Genomic DNA, 23484 nt, shown 5'->3' with positions numbered 1-23484 from the left:
GGACGAAGAGAAGGAGAGGGAAAGGGATGCTGTGAAAGGGAGGTATGTGTGTCATGGACTCTCTGTCTCCTGTATTGTTAACTTTTTTCTTTTTTCACTTCTCTCTTCTTTGTATCCTTCTTCCTTTCCTGCACTTTACAGTTTCTTGTACATTCTTGCCTCCTCGTCTCTCTTTCCATTTCTCTGTTATTCTTTATCTCGTGATCCTCTTCCTTTCCTATTTTGACTCTATCCGTTATTCTTCCTCTCTTTTGCATGCCATTCATCATCTTTAATTCTTACTTCCTCTATTTCTCTCATCCTCACCAGTTCTGTTTTTCCATTCTTCCATTGTTTCTCTTTGCGGTATCCACCATATTCCTTCCTCTCCTACTCACTGTTATCCATCTGTTTCTCGTCAATCTTTGCTTCTCTTCCATTTTCTATCTACTGTTTCCCTTTAATCTCTTCTACTCGTCATCCTAAGGCGGAGCGACGATGTTTTTGCCTGCCTCTGTGTGTGTGTGTGTGTGTGTGTGTGTGTGTGTGTGTGTGTGTGTGTGTGTGTGTGTGTGTGTGTGTGTGTGTGTGTGTGTGTGTGTGTGTGTGTGTGTGTGTGTGTGTGTGTGTGTGTGTGTGTGTGTGTGCGCCCATTATATGTCATGAACAGCTTGAGCTATCAACATGAAACCTTCAGGGCATCAAGATATGGCCAATATCTTGGCCGAGTTCGAAAATGGGCACTCGGGATCAAGGTCAAGGTCACCAAAATGGCTGCCAAAGGTTAACTAGCTTTTATCGCCCGCCTTTAGCACCATTATATCTGAAGAATGGATTGGGCTATCAAAATGAAACCTTCAGGGTATCAAGATGTTGCCTAGATCTTGCACTTAACCAACAGCATATTCTGGCGTGCGGTTAGCATTCGGCTTCCGAATGCTTTTCATTCATTATTTTATTATGCTGAAACTGAATAAAGAAGTCTGGAGGAGTTATTACTATCACTATTAACCCTCTCATGCTCGGAACAACTTTATTTCTTTACTCTAACTAGGCCAGGTGATTTGATTCAGCTACGAGTGAATACAGGAGCCTGACTGTGTTAATTCCGCCACCAATAACCCTCTCTTGGTAGGGACAGTTTTTAATCATCTCCTGGTAGGGACAGTTTTAAGATACGTCTGATGATTTAATTCAGCTGAGTGACTGTGAGAACCCAAGTGTTAATTAATATATTACCTCACTGAAAAAGTAAAGATGAGAAAGAAAGAGGTACACGAGTAAAAGATCAAATATTCCTTCACATCACCTCCAAAGTGTATAAAACCTTCAGGAGTTCAGTCCACCATGATCACCCTGGGTTCCAATTTACTTCACTCATCAGGAACCATTCCAAAAGTGTTAATGAATTACTGGCTGACAACCATACGTAAATGAGAGGCCAAGAAGTGGAAGATGAAGGAGCGAGAGAGGCCAATGAGTGTACGCTAATGAATGGGAGAAGGAGCGGTAGGGCCGTATTTCTATTGGTATAAAATTATGTATTTCTAGTGGCATATATATATATATGAGAGATTTCGTGAACTTTTTCCTCGGCAACTTATTTTGCCTTTTACCTCCTTCCATTAGCTATTTTGTACGTTACTGAAGCAAATTATGCCCACATGAGAAATATGAAACAGAAAAATTATTATACCAGGCGAATATATGTAATAAACAGGTAAGAAAATAGTGCTTTGAAGCTTCCAAAGCCACTTAGAATACGACGCTCAGACCGAAAGCAGCGCCTGAGAAGGGCCAAAAGGGAGGTGAATGTGACCTGTATGAAAGCCAGAGGGGAAGGCAGGCAAGGCTGAGTGGGGTATCTGTATCATAATGATCCGATTTCTGTAAGTGTTAGTTTGTTACCATAACACATCAAAAACGGCGCAACGCTGCGCAACTTTTGTTAGAGCAAGGTACCTTTAAAATGCTCTAACTTGAAGAATAAAACCATTTCCAGTCCAATCAGGCCACCGGTTCCCGAGTTATGACTCATTTCTGGCCTTCTGCTTCAAAGTTAGAATTTGCTTTTAGTGGAGGGGATGGATTCGTTCTTCGTCAGGCACTGAAATTACCAGCATGACAGAAGAGAAGAGTGACGTGTTTGTTGTATTATCACTCTCTCGCCTCTCCTTCTTCCCTCCTTATGCTCCTAAAATTGTATACTATGATGCTATAGTATAGTTTAATACCAAACACTGCCATCCTGCCTCTCTCTCTCTCCTCAACGGGTGTCCAGGCAGAATAAACGCAAGGGAAAATTCCTCGCTCCGTCTCGCTCACGGCATGAGAAATTCAAATTTATGTTACCTTTCGACTGAAAACAGGAATTGACTTGACATGGAGAGGAGGCCGCCGAAGACAGCCTCTAAGCGAGTAAACATAGATTGTAAAACAGAAGATAAAGAAAAGCAAGTAAATAAAAGAGGGGTACAAAAGATAAAGATCGTAATTCAGAAGCAAAATGATGGTGATGGTAAAGCAGGTAAAGCAGAGTAAGAGGGTTATACTATATACTATATACCTAGGCTGCTTCCCCCAAGAAAGGGAGGTAGCCGAGACAGGACGACACACTCGCCATTTACTCATCCATTTAAACACATTCATTCGCATCTTAGCCCCAAAGGGGAGAACGGACAGATCCTCACCGCACCACACCACACAAGGGTCAAGTAAGAGGGTACACGAGTTAAAGGCAGTAAGATAGAAGAAAAGAGATGGTAAAAAGAAAAGATGAAGCCGCGAAGATAGAAGAAAGGAGAAGATAGTAAAATAAACGCAGGTAAGGCAAAGGATGAGGGTATAAAAGATAAGGATTGACAGAGGTAAAAAATACAAGAAGAGAATGATACGAGAGAATCAGGGAAGGTAACAAAGAAAAATGTTTCAAATGAAAAAGATGAAAGCAAAACAGAAGAGAGGTGGAAGTAAACAATTTTACTGAACTAAGAAGAGACCTATCATTAATGAAGGATTTACTGTAACAAACTTCTCTCAATGAACCATCTCTCTCTCTCTCTCTCTCTCTCTGACTTCTTACCTCTCACTCTCACCCACGGTACCTCATTAGGAGCTCCTTTCAACCACTGACTATTGGTGGCAGGTCGCCTACGACTCGAAATAAAATTAATAAAAATATGTCCCGTATTTCGCGCTTACATAAGGATGTGTTGAAGAAAATGGTTTTCATTTAGCACCCCACCCGTCTCTCTCTCTCTCATGCTAACGCGGATGCACCCATTAGTACGAGGGACCCACCATAAAAAAAAAAAAAAAAAAATCCAGCAATACTCGAAATGAGCCGGAATAATAGTCATCGTAGTGAAAGTGAGCAAAGAGTCAATCAAACCTCAAAAGTCTTAGACGTTCTCCCTATGCTTCTTGAATATGATAAAAGAGGAAAGTGGAAAAAAAAAAAAGAAAGAAAGCAAACACGCACATTATCGAAATCGCAGTGAAAGGGATTAGGAAGTTTGGGTAAAATGGGTAAAGTGAAAGGGATTAGGGAGTTGGTGCAAAAGGAGTACAGTGAAAGGGATTACGGAGTTTGGGTAAAATGGGTGCAGTGCAAGGGATTTGGGAATTGGGGTACAATGGGTACCGTACAGTGAGTAGGATTAGAGAGGGATTGGGGAGTTGGGGTACAATGGGTACCGTACAGTGAGTAGGATTAGGGAGTTGGGGTAAAATAGGTACAATGAAAGGAATTAGGGAGTTTGGGTAAAATGGGTGCAGTGAAGGGGATTAGGGAGTTGGGATAAAATGGGTAAAGTGAAAGGGATTAGGGAATTGGGGTAAAATGAGTGGGTGACAAACTGTATCTGATGACCGCGGGGTCCACACCACCACTATAATGTCTGGGAAAATTATGAGACAATTTCCGTTATAAATATACTTAATGTTCTTATAAGCCCTATAAATGCGACTTAAAAATTTCTGATGATATTAATTTGACTTAGACCGCATTGTGCTTGGCTTCGGAGGCTCCCACATATATAAAACTGTCAATATATGCTCGAACCCACCTCCCTGATGCATCTATATCCTTCTAACCAAGGACTCGAAGTGGCACAGGAGACCTTGTTATATCTCATTTCTTGGGGACTTACTTTGCATATTACACCTTAACACTGCCTTATATGTTATTTTTGTCTTACTTCTACCACCACCATCCAACAAACACTACCACCATCCAGCAAACATTACCATCATACAGCCAACATATAACCACCATCTAACTACTGCCTAACAACCACCACCACCACCACCACCACCATCCAAAAACCACAACCACAGTATAGCCACCATCTCATCTAACCACCATATAACCACCACCCAACAACCACAACAACGATCACCACCATCTACCCACAACCACCATCTAACCATCATCACCATCCAACCACCACCACCACCATCCAACCACAACCCCCAACACTCCATCTAGACTCCCGGAACCCCCTCACACGATTATTCCCGTCACCAGCACCAGGTAGTTCATCTTGGGCCGGACACACATTGAGCGCCATCATAAACACCAACTCCACCACCAATAACGCCATAATGAACACAACCCGCTAACCACCACACCACAACCTCATTACCGTACAGCGCCATCTAGGGCATTAGTGTGGGAAAGGGGAAAGCGGGGAACTGGAGGGAGGAGAGAAGAGAGGGAAGAAGAAGAGAGAGGGAAGGAGAAAAACGGAGAAAGGAGAAAAAAAGGGGGAAGGAGAAAAAAGAGGGTATGCGAGGAGGTATGGGTGGGAAGGGGAAAAGTTTATCATAATCATCATCATCATCATCACACAAGTGCTGAGTTAAGAGAGAGGGAAACTGGAGAGAGGAAAGGAGGAGAGACAAGAGGATGAGGAAGGAGGGGAGAGGAGAGGGATAGGGAGAGGGAGGTATTAATCATCATCAAACCACCATCACACCAACTCATTACTGTACCAACGCCACCTAGGGGGTCATTAACGAGGGTACGATGACACATGCTACACGACTGAGGGGTTAACGGGTGAGGGAAAATAGGAGGGAGGAGAGAAGAGGAGAGGAAATTGGAAGAAGGGGAAAAGAGAGAGAGGGGATACTGGAGGCAAGGGAGGATGCGGGGAGGGCTAACTGGAGGGATGAGAGTAGAAAGGGGGGAATTGGAAGAAGGAGAGGAGAATGGGAGGGGGAACTAGAAGAAAGACTGGAGGGAGGAAGGGGAAATTAGGAGAGGAGAGGAGAGGGGGAGGGGAACTGGAGGCAGGGGAAAAGAAAGGGAAAGGAGAAGAGGAGGAGGAAGGGGAAATCAGAGGGAAGAGAGGAGGAGGGGTGCTGACGGGAGGGGAGGAAAGAGGGAAGGGAGAAAAGATGCGGATAGGGACCTGGTGGAGGAGGGAAGACTGTGAGGGGATCAAAATAAGTTGTCAGGCGAAATGGGAGGAGAGGAAGGAGTTCATCATCATCAAAACTGTGTTTGGTTTGGGAGAAAAGGGAAATTTGGAAGGGAGAGGACAGAAGGAAGGGAGGAGAGATGAAAGGGTGGGAAAGAGAGAGTCTGTTATCATCACCACCTGAACACATTTTTTTTTTCACTCCGCAGAAAATAGAGAGATGGGGGAGTTTTTAAAAAGCCAGCATTCGTTACTTCTGTGTATCTGGCTAATAAAAATTTTATGTAAAAAACAGCATAAAAATATCATCAAAGGTAGAATTCAAATTGATAAATAATAGCGCAGTTTACCGAGTTCATGGCCAGGTGAGGTTTATTGTGATAATATTCCCCCCCCTCTCTCTCTCTCTCTCTCTCTCTCTCTCTCAGTAGTTTTACCGTATGCCCTGGAAAAAAATAATGCCCTAAACGCTTTGCAAAAAAGAAACATTTTTATTTCACTGCCACAAAACTATACCCGTACATTTGCTCAGGCGCTGTAAAAACTAAATACCCTTTTCTGTTCATTAAATATAAAATCTATCCCTCTATGCACGATAGTATTATTACCTTAACGTTGTCCTCCTCCTCCTCCTAGTCCGACATCATCATCATCATCATCATGATCATCATCATCATCATGATCATCATCATCATTATCATCAATCATTCCCACTTAAAACATGTAGTGCTAAGAGTTGATGAGAATAGGATAACACAAACTCAGAACTATCAACAGTGCTTACATAAACAGGTCACACATCTAGTCATCTCATCCATCCATCATCCAATCCTGATGTGCTCACCAGCAGCGCAGGGGCCCATGGTTGGGCTGATACGTCTTCACTTACCTGTAAACAGAGAGAAAATTGTTATATTCATAGTTAACAGGGAGGAAATGAGGGTGCAATAAAGACTGAGAGACAGTGGAAGGGAAAGACTACCGGGAGCATCAGGGTACAAGGGAGAGAGGATGGGAATGACGCCTAGAAAGGAACGGAGGTGAGGAGATGGGGAAGAAGTACGAGGGTGCGAAGAAACGGAAGGACAGTGAGATCAGAGTGAGAGAGAGTGAGAAGGAAGGAGAATGGGAAGCAAAAGGGTAGCTGGGAGAGAAAATGAAAGGGAAAGAGAAAGACGGCAGTTGGGTAAGAAGGGAGGGAGGGTGAGACTGTTCAATTATGATGGAGTGGGGGGAAAATGGGAGGGGAGTAGCAGAGATAGTGGATGGGAAGAAGGGAGAAAGCATGGGTGGTCAGGAAAGCTGGGAGGGTGAGGGACGACTGAGGAAGAAAACGAAAGAGATGGAGGGGGGGGGGTAGGAAGGTTGAAAGGGAGGACTGAGGGAGAGTGAGAGGGAGGAGATAAGGATGGCGAAAGGAAGGAAGAAGGGAGAGTCCGAGTGAGGGTGAGTGAGAGGAAAGATGTGAGGGAAAGTAATAAGAGAGAATGTGAAGAAAGAAGGGTGAGAGAGAGTGGAAAAAAGAGTAAGGATGGGTGACGAGAAAGGTATGAGAATACAAAGTAAGAAAGAAGAGAGAATGAAAGGAGAGAGAAAGATTCGGCGAGAGGAAGTGACAAACAGTGAAACTAAAGATTAAAAAAAAAAAGTGGGATGTTAAAAAGGAAGGCAAGTTGGAGCGAAAGGAGAGAGGGCGAATAAAGTAAAAGTATGAGAAGAAAGTTAAAGGAACAAGAAAGGAAACTGCAGAGAATGCAAGGCATGAGGGTGAACCGAGAAAACGTGAGAGGAAAGACGAGAATTTAAATAAGGGAGGAAGAAGAAGTTACGATGTAAATGTAGAGCTAAATTTATGCAAATTGTATTTTTTCCACCCTGGTAATTTTGAGTACTCTGTCAGTAGCCTGAGGGACGATGTACACCTAGGGACAAAAGTTTACCTAATATTTGTCTCTTCTCACTTCCCTTGGCTGCCTGATATTAAAAAAAGAAGTGAAGTTTGCTATGTTGTTCTGGCCATAGATGCTTCACTGGTAAAATGCGTCAGGGAGGGAAGTGACGAACACGCCATGAGTGAGAGGTAGACAGCAAGCAATATTAGACGAACTTTTATCCTTAATTGTCCAGTCCACGTCAATTATCTCTTTACATATTGGGGATTTTATTTAACAAAGCGAGATGTCTACTAATTCAGCATTTGCTGATAAACTCAAGAGCTCTAGTTTAAATAAACTTTTAAGCACAGAAAAAAAAAAAAAAACATCTCAGGGACGTTGCATTATCACGCACAAGACGAAGTTTTTAAATGCTAAACCAAATGTCCTATTTCAACGATCATACATATGTTTTCTAAGTGACTCATTAAAGTAAAATACCACGGCTTCATCCAGAAGTGCTCGTAATTCAGAATCACCAGACATACCGACATGTACTGTATATTATGGGCAGCGATACTACTTTTGCTGACTGTACACTAAGGGTATTAAGTATCTCCTAAGGTCTGGTGGATGTATCGCGGTAATGTCTAACCATCCGAGACACGCGACAGTCCAGTTAAAGACATGGCTGAGATTCACAAAGATACTTATGATAAATATCAGGTCGTAATGAAGTCTTTTTAAACTGAAGAATAAGGAGCGGAAAATTTAGATACTTCCCATGTCTCTTGATTGCTCTTCCTGCAAATTCAGACCTTAGTTGTGAGAAATAGTTTACGAGAGATTTTTCTAACTTTCAACACAGCTTTCATTAACCCCTACACAATTCCAAACTCTTCCTACGCTGAATAAAATCGTCTCTTGGGTGCCTGATTTAAACGGAAAAGTATGTCATCAATGTGACACGGCCTAATCAAGTGAAAGTACCACACACGATAATCAGGAATAAATTAGCAAAGTGTGAAGCGTGTAATAAATGAGCAAGCCCCATGACAGTGCTGGAGACCCCATCCCCCTTATTCACCCAGCCAGTGCTGTGTTGTTGGAGGCGGTGAAAACATAATGAAATATGGATGGCAGGAACAGTCCTCGCGAAAATAGTGGTAGATGTGGTGAGTGAGGTCCAGAATCTACAAAAAGAAAAACAAAAAACAAAAGGGGGAATAATTAAAACCAGAGTATTCAGGCAAATGGGCCATGCATCCAGCCCCTATATACCGTATATTCCATGGTTGTATCAAGAGTACTAAATATCTAACTAAATTACAGTAAAGTATGGCAAGGAACGTGTAATTAAAGCTTAACCACTCGGAGTCCAATCTCTTTCTTTCCTCTTTACTTAATCTCCTTATCCTATAACAGTAATTTCTCCCACACTCTCCTATCACCCTCGTACTTTTCCGTCCGCTTCCCCTTGTTCTGTGTTTGCTCTCTCCATCACGTTGTAACAGAGGAGAGATGAGAATAGACCCCCTTCAGTGGTAGATAATTCCTTCTCCCTCTCCTCATTAAGATTCTCTCTCTCTCTCTCTCTCTCTCTCTCTCTCTCTTTCTTCTCTCCCCTCCTGCCTTGATCGCTCTTTTTTCCTCCGCCTTTATCTCCCTCCCTATTACCGCTCATCCTTCACCTCCTTGTCCTCTCTCTCTCTCTCTCTCTCTCTCTCTCTCTCTCTCTCTCTTGCTGTCCGCTGATTTCTCAGTCCATAATTTTTTCGTCTGTAGATTCGAACTACGTGGACAATCTTCACTTTGGTCATGTTCGTTGACTGAATTAACCCCTGCAGTGCAAGTGTGTCTCTTGTAAGTTAATCTTGTCACCGCCAGACGATTGTATTCAACATGGGGGAGGCTTCCTGTAGTGATGGTGTTGGGAACTTTCAATATACCCCCACAGTACCATGACTTTTTATTTTATTTTATCGTATTCTTGCTACCACGAGATACTGGTCTTCAACTTAGGCTATTGCTCTGTAGTGAAGAGGTAATACGCTGTGACCATTAATGCCTACAGTACCATGACCATACTTTTTTTTTTTTCATATCTGCTACTGCCGAACGATCTTATTCTCATCGGAAGACCTCATTTCTAGAGTATTAAACACAGATTGCTGTTGAATAATCCCTGTCTGTCTAGCCAAGCAGATTCATCAAATGTACCCTTGGAATGTTTAAACTCTGTCTTAGGCTGTACCATATATGATGTTTACCTGGAGATCCACTTGGCCTTCAAGGACGATTCATAGCGCTGATGGCCAAATTATAGCACTGTAGAAAGATTACATTACGGTACTTCAGGATGATTTATAGGACTGCAGAACAAATCACAGAACTGCATGATGTATCATAGACTTATAGGGTGAATCAAAGCATTTCTGGATGAGTCATAACATTACAAGACAAATGATAACACTGAATGATGAATTACTCACAGCAGACGAACCGTGGCATTGCTGGACGAATCACAGCACTCGAGGACAAATTATAACACTGCGGGACAAATCGTAAAACTGCTGGGTGAAACACAGCACTGCACGAAAGATTGTAACATAGGAGGACTAGTCAGAATTATATATATATATATATATATATATATATATATATATATATATATATATTTTTTTTTTTTTTTTTTTTTTTTCAAAAAATCTTTCTTTGCCTTGCATGGATGAGGTGTAGCACTCTACTAACAAGTCTCCCAGTTTGTGTTTCCTTTCCTAGTTTCTGAATCCTACCCAACCCATTTGTAATAATAGGAACAGTACTAAGATGAAAATGAAGATAATATTAAAGGCGATGGTGATGATGACCATGATGACGATAACAATGGTGATATACCGTAATGATTACTTTTTTTTCTACTTTACATCCTTTAGCTTCTTCATATTCTCTCTAGCCATCTCTCAGCCAGCATCCTTCACCTTCACCCGTCACTCTGTAAATTCCTCCTCTCTCCCCCCAGTCCCCGGTCCTCCATCCTTCCCTCCATCCATCATAATCCTTAAACGTTTTCAGGCAACGAGATCTTATTTGCCATTCTTCCCATCCTGTTGACATCCAGTAAGATTTATGAGGGACGCGAGAGGCAGGCCTGTTTTGCCCTGTAGTAAATTTTGCCGAGTGTGGCGGGAATGGCGAACGTACCCTCAAACTTAATTAATATTAACCCCCAAACAAGCTGCACCAATTTGCCCCACGAGATTAACCTGATCCGGTGCTCGTGTGTTGTCCTACCATGTCTCTCATATCCTGTCCTGCTCTTGTCATGCGTCCCTTTCCCTGTCATTAGCCTGTCCTGCCCTGCCCTGCCCTGATGTATCCTGCCATGCTTGTACATATACCTGCCTTTGCCCTGCACTTTCTGCCTGCCTTGTCCCGCCATACTTGAACATTTAACTGCATTTGTCCTGTCCAGTCCTGTCTTAGCTGCCTGCCGTGCCCTACTATGCCCTCTCTAATTGTTGCGGTACCATTCCTCCCTGTTTATGCCGTTCTCTTACTCAGTCTTGTCTTTTTAAAAATAGCTATCTGTCTTTTCTCCATCGTCCTTTCCTATCCGGTTCTGACTAGTCCATCCCTTCTTCATCCCGCTCACTCCGTTCACTCAGACATCCCCTGCTCTGATTTTTTCCTTATTTACCTCTGACCTCATCTTCTGTCTTTCCTGTCCTGCTCACTCCCTTCCACTGTCCTATCGTTCTGATCAATTCTGTCCTATTCTGCTCTGCCGTTCTGCTCTATCCAAGCAATTCTGTTCTGTATGTTCCGCTTTTTATCCATTTTTACCTCCGCCAAGGAGTTTATGTTTTCACCCTTGTCCGTTTGTTTGTTTGTTGGTTTTGGTTTGTGTGCAAGATTACACAAAAACTACTGGACGGATTTCCACAAAACTTGGTAGAAGAATGGCCTTGGCCCAGAATACACTCCATTAAATTTTGGTGCGGATCCGGATAAAGGTACGGATCCAAGAATTTTTTTTCACTTTCTTTAGCATTATGAGATAGGGCGTTGGAGGAGGTATGCGCTCTACTGAGTGCCATTCTAGTTTCTCCTGTTTTCGTACCATTTTTTCTTAGGGATTTACATTCCACAAAACGCTTCTTGTATGGTAATGTCTTATATTACACACAGGGATTGCACCAACATCAATAATAAGATATTCTCTCTCTCTCTCTCTCTCTCTCTCTCTCTCTCTCTCTCTCTCTCTCTCTCTCTCTCTCATCCAGGCATCATCCACCAGTGTCAAGGGATTGTTGGGTGGGATGCAACATGTCTTGCTCTTTTATACCTAATGACCTGTGGTGATGGAGATCCCCCTTCTTCCGTGTTTACCGGGAGCAATTTTAACCACACGAAGACTCATAACCCCTTTCAGCTTCGGCAGAGGTTAACAGCCCTATTACCAACACTCAAATCGCGGAGGTGAAGGCAAGTCCTAGATTCTTAGGGTCATTATGATACTGATTATGCCTGCATCCCACATTATATAGTACACACGGTTACGATACGGAAACACTTGACACATTATACCTTCATATCATGCTTCAGAGATTGTCAAAAGAAATTAGGGTCATACCGACACCTTCAGCATCTTAGTTTTAATCCTTTCAGCCCAATGACGTCTTTATCAATCCTAATATCACCACATGATTTTATTCAACTGGTGCAAGGTCCCCATTGCAGAACACAACGGAAACTTTACGTACACCCTCCATTTCGAAATGTCTCTCTTATGCTAAATATAACGTCACAGCATCGGCAGGTTCGCGTAGAGTGCTGAAATTAATTACTGCGCACATTAAAATCCAAATACCACCACCTTGGTAAACGGGATTCGAAGGTGCGACATTAGGATTATGGGCACAGTACTACATCCACTAATATTTGTGAGGCGAGGTGGTGGTGTGTGCATATCAGTGAGGGTCAGGCCATTAGCGTGTTGGCAAACGGTTACGGCACTGTTACTCACGCTGCTTCATGTGTCCAAACCCATGTAGTTTTGACACCAGACCCGATTCTACCTCGCTACAGTCTGCCCATCCTCATACGTAATTTTTTTTTTCACTTTTGTCGCTATTAAGTCCACATTAAAAGGCAGAAAACAGGCCTATCCACCTAGCACAGTCGTCCAAAGCTACACAGTTTTGATCCCATCATATCACCATTATCTAGCTCGTGTCAGGCCGTTCCCGTGAGAAAGTCGACATGTTCAGCAGGGTTTTTATATCTTCTTCTTCTTCTCTCTCTCTCTCTTAATTGCTCTCAGGTACAGGACGTTATTATCATTTTACTGCTGATACCGATTTGCTTCCTGGCGTTTTTATAGAATCTAAAGTCTCGTTCTGAGCCTATTAATGAAGTCAGTCTACATCTAACCTCTCCAGACGGAAAACACTTTCCTATGTCGAATAAAATAGTTTGTTTATAATAATTAGAAAATAAAGATAACGTCCTTGGGTTAAAAGTTGTCAAGTTCATTGTAAACTGTAGATAAAATGAGTACAGATGTGGCACACGCGTCCAAAGTTACAGTTTTGATATAGAAGGCCACCACTTCGATTGGTCCCAGTCAGGACATTGCCGTACTAAAAGTGTAGTGCGGTCCAGAGGGTATTCCCGCGACCTGACAGAGGTTACACTCCCACGGGCCCACCAGTAACATTCCCACTGGACCACACACCTGATATGAGCTGGAGGAAAAAAAGTGAATGATGTTTCTCTCTCTCTCTCTCTCTCTCTCTAGCTGGAGGAGAAAAAAGTGGATGATGTTTCTCTCTCTCTCTCTCTCTCTCTCTCTCTCTCTCTCTCTCTCTCTCTCCAGAAAGTAGTTCTTAAATCCATTAGTATATACTTGATTAAACCTTTTCTTTTTCTTTCTTTTTAACTTCAGCTCAAGTAATAAGCGACGCGCCCATTCACCTATCGTTAAAATCTGGAAACCCCGTATTAATTCTCCATAAAAACACTCACAGTCAGATCTTAAATCCAGTACTAGTTCATTACGTTTTTTTTTTTTCCCATCCAGCTTGCCTCACTTTAGTATTGAAAAAAATCCTAATGGGTCTTTAACAGCGCCGTTTTGAAGCTGCCACTCTTCTTCTTTTTTAACACTATAATTGCCTGACTATTATCCAGTGAGTTATTAAGCCCCGAAACCCAAGGTCGTCTTTTGTATATCATTCTTCCTGCTTCCAGAACAAGTATATTTAGTTTAAGAGAACACCTTGGTTATGAAAGGGTTAATGAAGACTATATCAACTTCTCTTAATTCAAAAAGATATATCCTATGCTGAAAAAAAAAATCTAGTGAACATAGCAAGGAAAAAATAAAATAGATGTCCGTGAACTGAAGGGGTTAAGTGGACACCTTGGTACTGAGGAGGTTAATGAAGGCTGTATCTAACCCCTCCAGTTCATAGTCTCTCCTTAACTGAATAAAATCGTCTGGAGGTAGGAACGATAAAATATAAGACATCCTCGAGTTGAAGGGGTTAACTATGCCGTAGTCAAACATCCATCATTGTTTTTGTTCACAATTAACAAACTGTTCTTATTTGCTCTTTGACTTGTGCTCGTATTGTGCTTAATTACCTCTTACTTGGGTGTTCATTGAGCTATCAATACTTTACCAGCGAGCACGTCATTTATGATTTATTTTTGCTACTGCCAGACGATTCTGTTCATCTTAAGCACGCTAGTAGGGAGGGCGTTAACGAAGACTACATCTATCTAACCACTTCTGTCCCATCGCTACAATTCTTACTCCTGCTTTTATTATCACTCTTACTCCTACTATGCTAACACTACTACTACTACTTAACTACCACCACTACTTTCTCTAATACTGCCGTTGTTGAAGTCGTTATGAGGTCAATGTGTCAGTGGGAAGTAGAGTCGTTATGGCAAAGCACTGCCATTATCACTACCATCATTACTGTCACTGACTTCCAGCGCTGTAACAATAACCCTCATTTGCTGTACCAACAAGGCACCCATTAACCTGACAAGTGCCAACCATCCATCACTATTTGCTTCACTTCCACAACTATTACTTTTCCTGGATAATGACACGTTTAAAGCCCCTGTTTTTTGTCTTCACTAACTACTGTTCACCAACACCTTCATTTTCTTTCCCTAACTCTACTACTAACCTTCTCCCTCCTCCCTTCAACGTAACTATAGTCTACCTAGAGTTGGTGAAAAAGTTCCGTCATTTTTTTTTTTTTCCAGCTTACTTCCAGTTCGTCAAGAGCAGAAAAGAAGACAATGCTACGGTTCTACAATCTTTCCACGGCGCTCCCTCCTGACTTGCATGACATCATCTTGTTACAGATCAGCATTCAGTATGGAAAGATGGCAATTTTAGATAGCCTGAACAAACACAATGTATAGACAATCACTTCACTCCCACTACCACAACAATTAGCACTTCGTCGTCCCCTAATACAACTAGTAACATCTTCCTCCCGTATCATATCTATTCAGTGTCTCATTGAATATTATACTCTTTCACCGTACTTCCATTAATATTCTCAGTGTATCAACCACAACGGCTACCACCACTCCCGTCCCTCCTCTAACACAACTATCAGCACTTCTCCAGTCACTCTACCTCCCACTGAATCTACTAGTCTCGAAGATCACTAACACAACTAATGCTTTCTCGGCCAGTGACAAAGTTAAAGCTATAGCTTTTTCAACTTCGTCGACTACTACTATTACTAACACTGATTTCCCTCCCCTGCCACAACTACCAACATTCCCCCAAACCTATCACTGAATCAAACAGTCCCTGATACCATAGCTATTATCATATTACAAGCCAATGACACGACTAAAACTACATCTCTTCGCTAGCTACCCTGACTATCAACGCTGCCCTTCCTCACCCTACCACAGCTACCCTTCCACTCTGCCTAATACTGAGTCTACCACACTATACTATGCTGGCAGCCGATGGTTCAACTAAACTTACTACTGTAAATTCTCTTCTACTAACTCTACCAAACCAATCAATTATCTCTCCCATTACTACCAACATTCCTCCCGTCAAATTACAACTTTCCCTACCATTACTACCAACATCCATTACGTCACTCTACCTGCCATTGGTTTGACTACAATCCCTGATAATACTTTTTAATCACCTTCGCTCATTATTACCTGTCTTAACCTCTTCATTGGGAAAAACCTTTCTTAACTGGATATAATCGTCGGCTCTGTCAGCGCCACCAAACTCTACCCTGCATAATTTATATTTCCCAAAACACTTTACTTGCATTATACTGACTGCTTTTAACATTCACTGACTGCACATGTGATTAATAATTTGATGGCGTAGGGAAAATATCTACTGGGTTTGCTCCTCACACCAGCCGACTGAACCGTTCGCGTAACACACAAGGGAGGGGGGAGGGGCAATAATAGAACCACCCTGTATATAGAAGCCGTACTCATGCGAACCAAAGTTGACTGTGAGCTGTAGTTATGATCCAATCTCCAACTCTAAATGGGGCTGATAAGACCCCCACACGGCCATTATAAAACCACCCCAGCATAATTCATTCATCGAAATCTCTTATCATTCCCAGCACAGAATTTGTACAATTGGAATGAAATGGAACTTTTAATATATGTCGAGGAAAGTGTGTGTGTGTGTGTGTGTGTGGTTTCATAATCTTAATAAGCTGGCTCCGTCCTAACATAATTCATTCATCGACAACTCTTATCGTTTCCACCAGAAAATTTATACTTAGTGAATGAAATGGAACTCTAAGTATGTGGAGGCAAATGGGGTGGATGGGGTTGGGGTGAAGAGACGGGGATCCACATTCTTAATAAGCTGGTGCCAGAAGGAGCTGTTGATGCAGTGTCAGCATATCCTGCTCGTAATACCTCTTCCTTACTGATTTATATCGTACAGTACAACTTAGGATCCAACTGTATACATTGATGCAACCTACGACGATATTAAAACCATATAAATACCATACAAGAGGATGTGAAGGTGCAATAGGTACAATAAATCGCTATGGAAGTGGTGCTACGAAGACTACGGTGCCACTTACAATAAGGGCCAAAGGTTTAGGACTACGGCAGCCTAGCCTCAGCCCCCTGCGCCACCCATGGACGAGATAAGACCAGATATTTCGTTGTTTTCCCTGATATTATTATGGCGGGTTGTCGTATTTTGAGCAGAGGAAGGAAAATAGAGTCACATTTTCCGTCCTGTCACCACCAGGCCACAATCTCCCCTCTCACTCAATCTATTTCTTTTTCTCTATTTTATGTAATGCCTTTTCTCCCCTTTTCTTCTCTCCCTCTCTCCAGCTCCTTGTTCTCCTCTCTCTCTCTCTCTCTCTCTCTCTCTCTCTCTCTCATCTCCCTATATTCTGTTTCCCTCTCCACATATCCACTCTCCTTCTCCCTCCTCAATCCTAGTCACTCTCTTCTGCCTTCCTGACGAAGCCATAGTAAAGACTACACAACCTTCCGCTATCAAAAGAAGCTTAATATTACAACCACCTAACGCAAAATGACATTTTTGTCATACGTGTATTTTTGCCACCTTCAAATGAGTCTATTCAAACTTAGGCGAGACTCTTCGAAAATGAGCTAATTATAACGCTTATTAACCCCGACTCTTAAAAATTTCGTCGTCTTGCTGAAGGTGTTGACCGTACCTGCCAAATCAGAACTTCTCAAGCCTACTTGTTTTTATAATTCATTTTTGAAGACCACACTTTGTATTCCGGCATTAAACTTAAGATTATATAACTGCAGTTCAAACGTAGGTGGCTCAGAACATTCTCCGCAGCGTTGATACTTTACCGCACCCTAAACAACTTCTTCCTTTTGGTTAGTCGACTCCTATTGTCTGATGACGTAGCTTTGACTTATATCAGGCACCTGCAGACGACTGTACTTAGAATTATGGAGATATCTTCCAATTAAGGAGGATTAATGAAGGCTGAATTAGTCGTTAGATTAAACGACATCCTCTTCCCTACGATGACGCCTCTTCATGTTTTATTATGGCGACCACCAGACAGTCTTACTCAGTTGATGGGAAACAACTTGACGCGTGAGTTACAGTCTCGATAAGCCCTTCACTACTGGAGGGTTTTCCTGAGCTACATAAAATCGTCTGGTCGAAGCAAGAATATATTGTTTTCGAACTGGCTTTGAGCATGACCTGTAAGTGCATCCGCCTTAGATAAAATTATATATATATATATATATATATATATATATATATATATATATATATATGAAATGAAAGAAGGAAACTGTGTGTTCCCAACACAGGAATTACAAAAATGTTTATCTTCACGCATATCAGTAAAATGGTCTCTTAAAATAAATGGAATTTTCTGACAGCAGCTGGAATATTAGAGCACATACAGAAAGAGTTAATGAAACATACGTGTCGCTCAAAACAATGTTCTGGGGATAAGCAAGGTGAGGCTATTTGTAACCCCTCTATTGAGCTCTTAATAATAAAATCGTGTGACCGCAGGAGGGTGTTTGGGTCAGTGACGGTGTGGGAATGGGTGCGGGTGAGGCCGTTTGGTATGCCGTAAAGCAGTAATGTTGGCAGCAAAAGGCCGACAGAATTACCTCGGTCAGCGACTAGTGGTCCTGCCTATCGTCTTCTCTCAGCAATACCATTATCGTTTATGTGCTAATCTTTCTGTTCTTCCTTTTCTCTTTCCCTTACCCCTGTATGCTCTCTTGCTTGTTTGCTTTCTCTCTCTCTCTCTCTCTCTCTCTCTCTGTAGCTTTCCCTTCTCCCATCGTCGTCTTGTCAGTGCAGCAATACCCTTACCTTTTGCTTTATCTTCGTTTTGCTCCGTCTTTTTATCTTTTTTTTTTTTTCCTTAAATTTTCTCTTCCGTGCTTGCCTTCTCTCTCCCTGTGTCCCTGTCAAGATTTTTTGTTTGTTTGTTTGTTTTTTGCCTTCCTTTCCCTCACCACCTTTTTCTTTCAGGAACATCATTATCTTTTTTAATCTCTCTCTCTCTCTCTCTCTCTCTCTCTCTCCATGCAACATTTTCACACCTATCGCTTTGCAGGTAAATCATAAGCTGCTTTCGTGGCTGACAAGAGTGTCGCTGAGAGGGGCATGAGATGACGGGGCGGCATTGAGACTTAACAGCTGTATCTTACTGTATGGGGCATAGAAGACTTCGTAGCACTTTTTCCTGGGCGACTTGTTATACCTACTGATTGTTAACATTTTCTCGAATATCATTTACACTGCTTTAATATCATCGAAGTTAATGATAGTGATATACAAGAAGATGTAAAAGAACATCAGGCACACTAAACAGCTGAGGAGGAAGTGCTACTAAATCTACAGAGCCAATTGGAGTACGACCCTCAATTCCGTAGCCACTGGAGGCCCCCTGGTACCCTTTCTAAACACAAGAAAACAAGAGAAGAAGGGAAGGAGAGAAACAGTTCTTTATGTGTCCCTCCGGAGAAGACGTATCGGTATTTGTAGTAACACTGACGCATGTGAATGTCAATATGCTCTAATGACTGTATGTCTGAGTCAGAATATTATACCATACCAGCAGAGCAGACAGTGTTAATCTATGAAAATATACGAAAGGCCATACCGATACTACCAGTGACCATTTTAAAAGCCCAACAAAATCTGGCTTCTAACCCTAATCGGAAGACGCATGCCCAAACTACCCAATGTAATCCAGTGACTAATGTATAATGATGTACGTGTACTATGTATGCGTGTATGTACGTATGGATGGATGGATGGATGGATGGGTGGATGGATGGATGGAAATCTCCCAAAGGTCCAGTCACAGTCCCACGTCCACTAACCATAATTGGGGTTGCAATTTATGGCGTTAGCAGGCTTTGATTAGTGCCTCTCCATCAGGCTAATCCCACTGGCACACGCGGCTTACACACCCAAGCATCAAGGTTAAGCTGAACCATTAGGCTCTTAGCAGAACAGTTACCACCTACTGAACATCATCATCATCATCATCAACACCATTATATCTAAATACCTTAACCTCCCCGGCCTCTCTCTCTCTCTCTCTCTCTCTCTCTGATGATTCAAGTCAGCGAGTGATAAATTGCGCATCCTTCAATATCTCAGAGCCACGCCATGTAAAACACTCTCAATAATTACCAGTGGAGGCTCGTAACATTCAGGTACTGGCTGTGTTGATTTGTTTGATGATGGGAAACACACACACACACACACACACACACACACACACACACACACACACACACACACAGCACAAAACCAATATCAATATTTTCACACTGCGCCGCTGCAGAAAACTTTAATGGTAACAGAAAACGGCTTTCCCTGAGGCTTGAAAGAATTAATGGAGAGAGAGAGAGAGAGAGAGAGAGAGAGAGAGAGAGAGAGAGAGAGAGAGAATGGAGGGCAAAAACAGGAGAATCATAACAGCTTAAAATTGGTCATGTTTACCCCGTTTAGGCATGGTTGTCACGTGTTTACTGTTGCTGGTATACGAGGGAGGGGTGTGTGAGTTGGGGGTGGGCAGTCAAATGGTGGGTGACAGAGCGACTTGGAGGCGTTTTGTCTGCGGCCACCCCTTGTTGGATTAAGGCGTCGGGCTACAGATAGACAGACAGATTAATACCCTAACTTTGTAGTGAAGGCAATAATGAAGGCTGTATCAAACCCTTCAGTTCGATGTCTCCTGAGCTAAATGAAGACGTCCGCAGAAAACTAATAATAAACCGAAGATGACGATATTGATGGGATTGAGGGTGGATGTGGTTTTGAGAAGACGTGCCGGTTCTCTCTCTCTCTCTCTCTCTCTCACACACACACACACACGTAACTACCTTCCCCCAGTACTACTTGAAGCCCCTCTAACTTCCTTGACCCATTTTTTCGAGTGCCACATTTTTATTACCCCCCCTCTCCCTCTCTCTCTCTCTCTCTCTCTCTCTCTCTCTCCGTCCAAGGCACCTTCTGTTTCTTTGTTTCCCTTGTACGACTTTTATTCTCCTCTCCCTCCCCTCCTCCGCTTCTCTTTCTCCTATCTTTTCTCCGGTTTCTTTTCTCCTTTTCAAATTTTCTCCCTGTCTACTTCCTCTATGCCTTTTCTCCTACCATTTTTCTCCTGGCCTCAGTTTCCTCCTCCTCCTACCTTTCGTCTTGCCTTTCATCCCGTATTTTGTCTTCTCTCTTTTCTCCAGTCTTCTCTTTCCCACCATCTCTGTTTCTCCATTTTCCTCTCGTCATTCTCCCCTTTCTTCTTTCTTCAGTAATTTTCTCCTGTCTTCTCTCTTGTACTCTCAAAGATTCGAATTTTTACGCCTTCGTTTTCTCCTTTGTCTTCTTTCCGTTGTTTTGTTTTCTCCAACTTTTCTTTGCTGCCTCTTATATTTCTCTTGTTTTCCTGTATCTTTCCTATGTCATATAACCTTTCAATACGAGAGCTTTCTTAAGTTGAATATAACTGTCCGGTGATAGCAAGACTAAAACAAAGAATACAACACCGAACCCAAGGAGTTAAGCTGCCACTCTCCTCCTCCTCCTATCCCTCCTTCCACATTGCCCCTCCTCCTTACCCCTCTCCCCTCCCCTACCTTTCCCTCCAACTCCGTCCTCTTTGCTCATTTATATTCTTTCTTATATCTCGGCAAAAGATTTAGACCTTAACTTTACCTTAATTCCTTACCCTTTATGCCGTCGCCCACACTTCTCTACTCTCTCTCTCTCTCTCTCTCTCTCTCTCTCTGCTCTTCTTACCTTTCGTCCTTTCATCCTAAAATACCTCCTTCCTTTCTAACGTCCTTCCAATCTTTCTCACTACTTTCCTCCGTCATTTTCTCTTCCTGCCTCCTTCCTTTCTCCACCTCCCTATCTACATCCCTCCCTCCCTGCACCTCCCCCATCCCGTCCTGCAGCACACGGGAGTAGCAACTTGGTGAATGTGAATGAGTGCTGGGGGCAATGCGGCACTCTAGCCCCCCTGTAATTCCAACCCCTTCTTTAATTAAATATTGATGAACAACACCCCTTCCACTTGCGTCCTACCTCTGTCCCCCTCCAACCCTCCTTCTCTACCCTCTTACTCTCCCCCTCCCCTTACGTTCCCAATCTCTCCCCTACCAAGCTTCCTTCATTCTCAGTGGTTCCCTTATATTCTACCTTTACTCCTCTCAATCCTCCAATCTTCCCTCTCTCCCCCTCTGCCTCCTCCCCAAATTCCTTTGCCCCCACCCCTAGTCCCCTAACTCAACTTCTGCCTCAGTAGTCCCTTATATTTTGGCTTTTGTCCTCCTTCCCCCTCCTTCACATCCCCTGTTCCCCCTCATCGCCCCCCCCTCCCCCCATTTCTCCCCTCCCTATCCTTCGTTCACTGTAAACTACCTTTACCCAATTTCTCTATCGTTAGTTTCCTTAAATTTTGCCTCTTCTCCCAGCATCCACACTGACCTCCCTCTCCTCCTCTTACCTCTTCTCTTCCCAACCTTTTCTCTTTTACCCCAACTCCACATCCCCACCCTAATTTACCCCTAACCAACTGTTCCTACAACAGTTTCCTCACAGTCTACCTCTTCTCCGTCCCAACTCTCCCTCTCCTTTTCTTCTGGGTTAATTTCATTTTCTTTTTGTCTATGTCCATCCCTCCTGTTCGCTCTTCTTCTCTTACGCTACCTAAGACTGTTCCGACTTTCTTACTCCAGTCTCTCCTTACCATCGTTTCCCACAGTAGTTCCCCTGCATTCTCCCTTTCGTCTCCTCACCTCCCTTGCCCATTTCACTCCACCTGCTCCCCCTTTCCGCTCCCCTCCCGCTGCTTGGAATTTCGTGCATGTGACTCAGTCATTCTCCCTCCTGACCTCCGCTAATTTCTCCCTTTCCCCTCCCCTAAATTCGCTGGACTTTATCGTCCTTCCCAATGTTTTTTCCTCTTTCTTTTCTCCCTCCATTATGTATGACCTTTACTTCCTCTATTCTTATTTTTTACCACCTTCTCAGTCAAACTGTCATTATTTTTACCTTTAAGCATGTGAAGTATTGCTATGTAGGCTACGCTATCTCAAATCGTTTATCGTGTAAATGTACACGTGTGTGAATGCTGGCTGTGTGTGCATGTGCGCGAGGGCTTTCTGTTTGTATTAGTGTTTGCCTTACTTGTTTGGTGTGTTTGAGGAAGGAGGTACAGAGAGTAAAAGCACATTCCATATATACATATATATATATATATATATATATATATATATAGATAAATATATATCCTCACCCTGCCCTTGGGTGGGAAAGGAGGTCCGGATGATGATGATGATGATGATTATATATATATATATATATATATATATATACTGTATATCCAAGAGGGAGGCAGGCTACAGCACATCCACCATATCACCATGCAGAGCCAGGTCATCAGAGGCATCCTGGTTAAGGCAGACTATGCCATATACGGTACCCCATTACTTCTACGGCGTTCTCGTAATATCAATTATACGTCTGGCAGCACAAGAAGAAATGGAAAAAAAAAAGACAAATAAAAGAAGAAAAAAATCGGGTTCACGGGTTTGCTACCACTACTTACAGATCATCGTGCACTGCAACACATTGGATAAACTGTTACATGACGGATACAGAGACGTAGGTAAATGAGTACGTTAAGTGTTCTCGGTAAGGCAGCTACCGTATATCACTTTGTGTATATACCGGTATTACTTACTGTATTTGCATCCTTCCTATTCTTTATCTATCTATCTATTGCCAGACGCCTTAATCCCATACGGGGTGGCCACAAACAGATCGCCTCAATGTCCCCCTCTCCCCCTCCACTTCACTGCCCTGCTCTTAATTCACACACCCCTCTCTCATATAACTTTCCACTCCATCCCTCCATCTCATCCTTGGCCTTCCCCTCCCTCTCTCCCTCTCCACCTCACTCACATACACCCTCCTCGTCAGTGTCTCACTCTCCATCCTCTCCACATTATCGAGTTTCAATGATCAAATCCATACTGGCTATGCAGTTTCTTCACAGCCTGTTAATCCGCTGCCTTGTAATAATCAACCTATTATGCTCATGGACGCTATGGATAAAGCGGACTAAAGCCAGACAATTAACCAGCTTAAAAGTGTCCCCTTGCCTGGT

This window comes from Coenobita brevimanus, chromosome 76 (assembly GCF_032717465.1).
Source record: "Coenobita brevimanus isolate Jiangsu-jjx chromosome 76, ASM3271746v2, whole genome shotgun sequence".
NCBI lineage: Eukaryota > Metazoa > Arthropoda > Malacostraca > Decapoda > Coenobitidae > Coenobita > Coenobita brevimanus.
Note: the sequence above shows the minus strand (reverse complement) of the source record.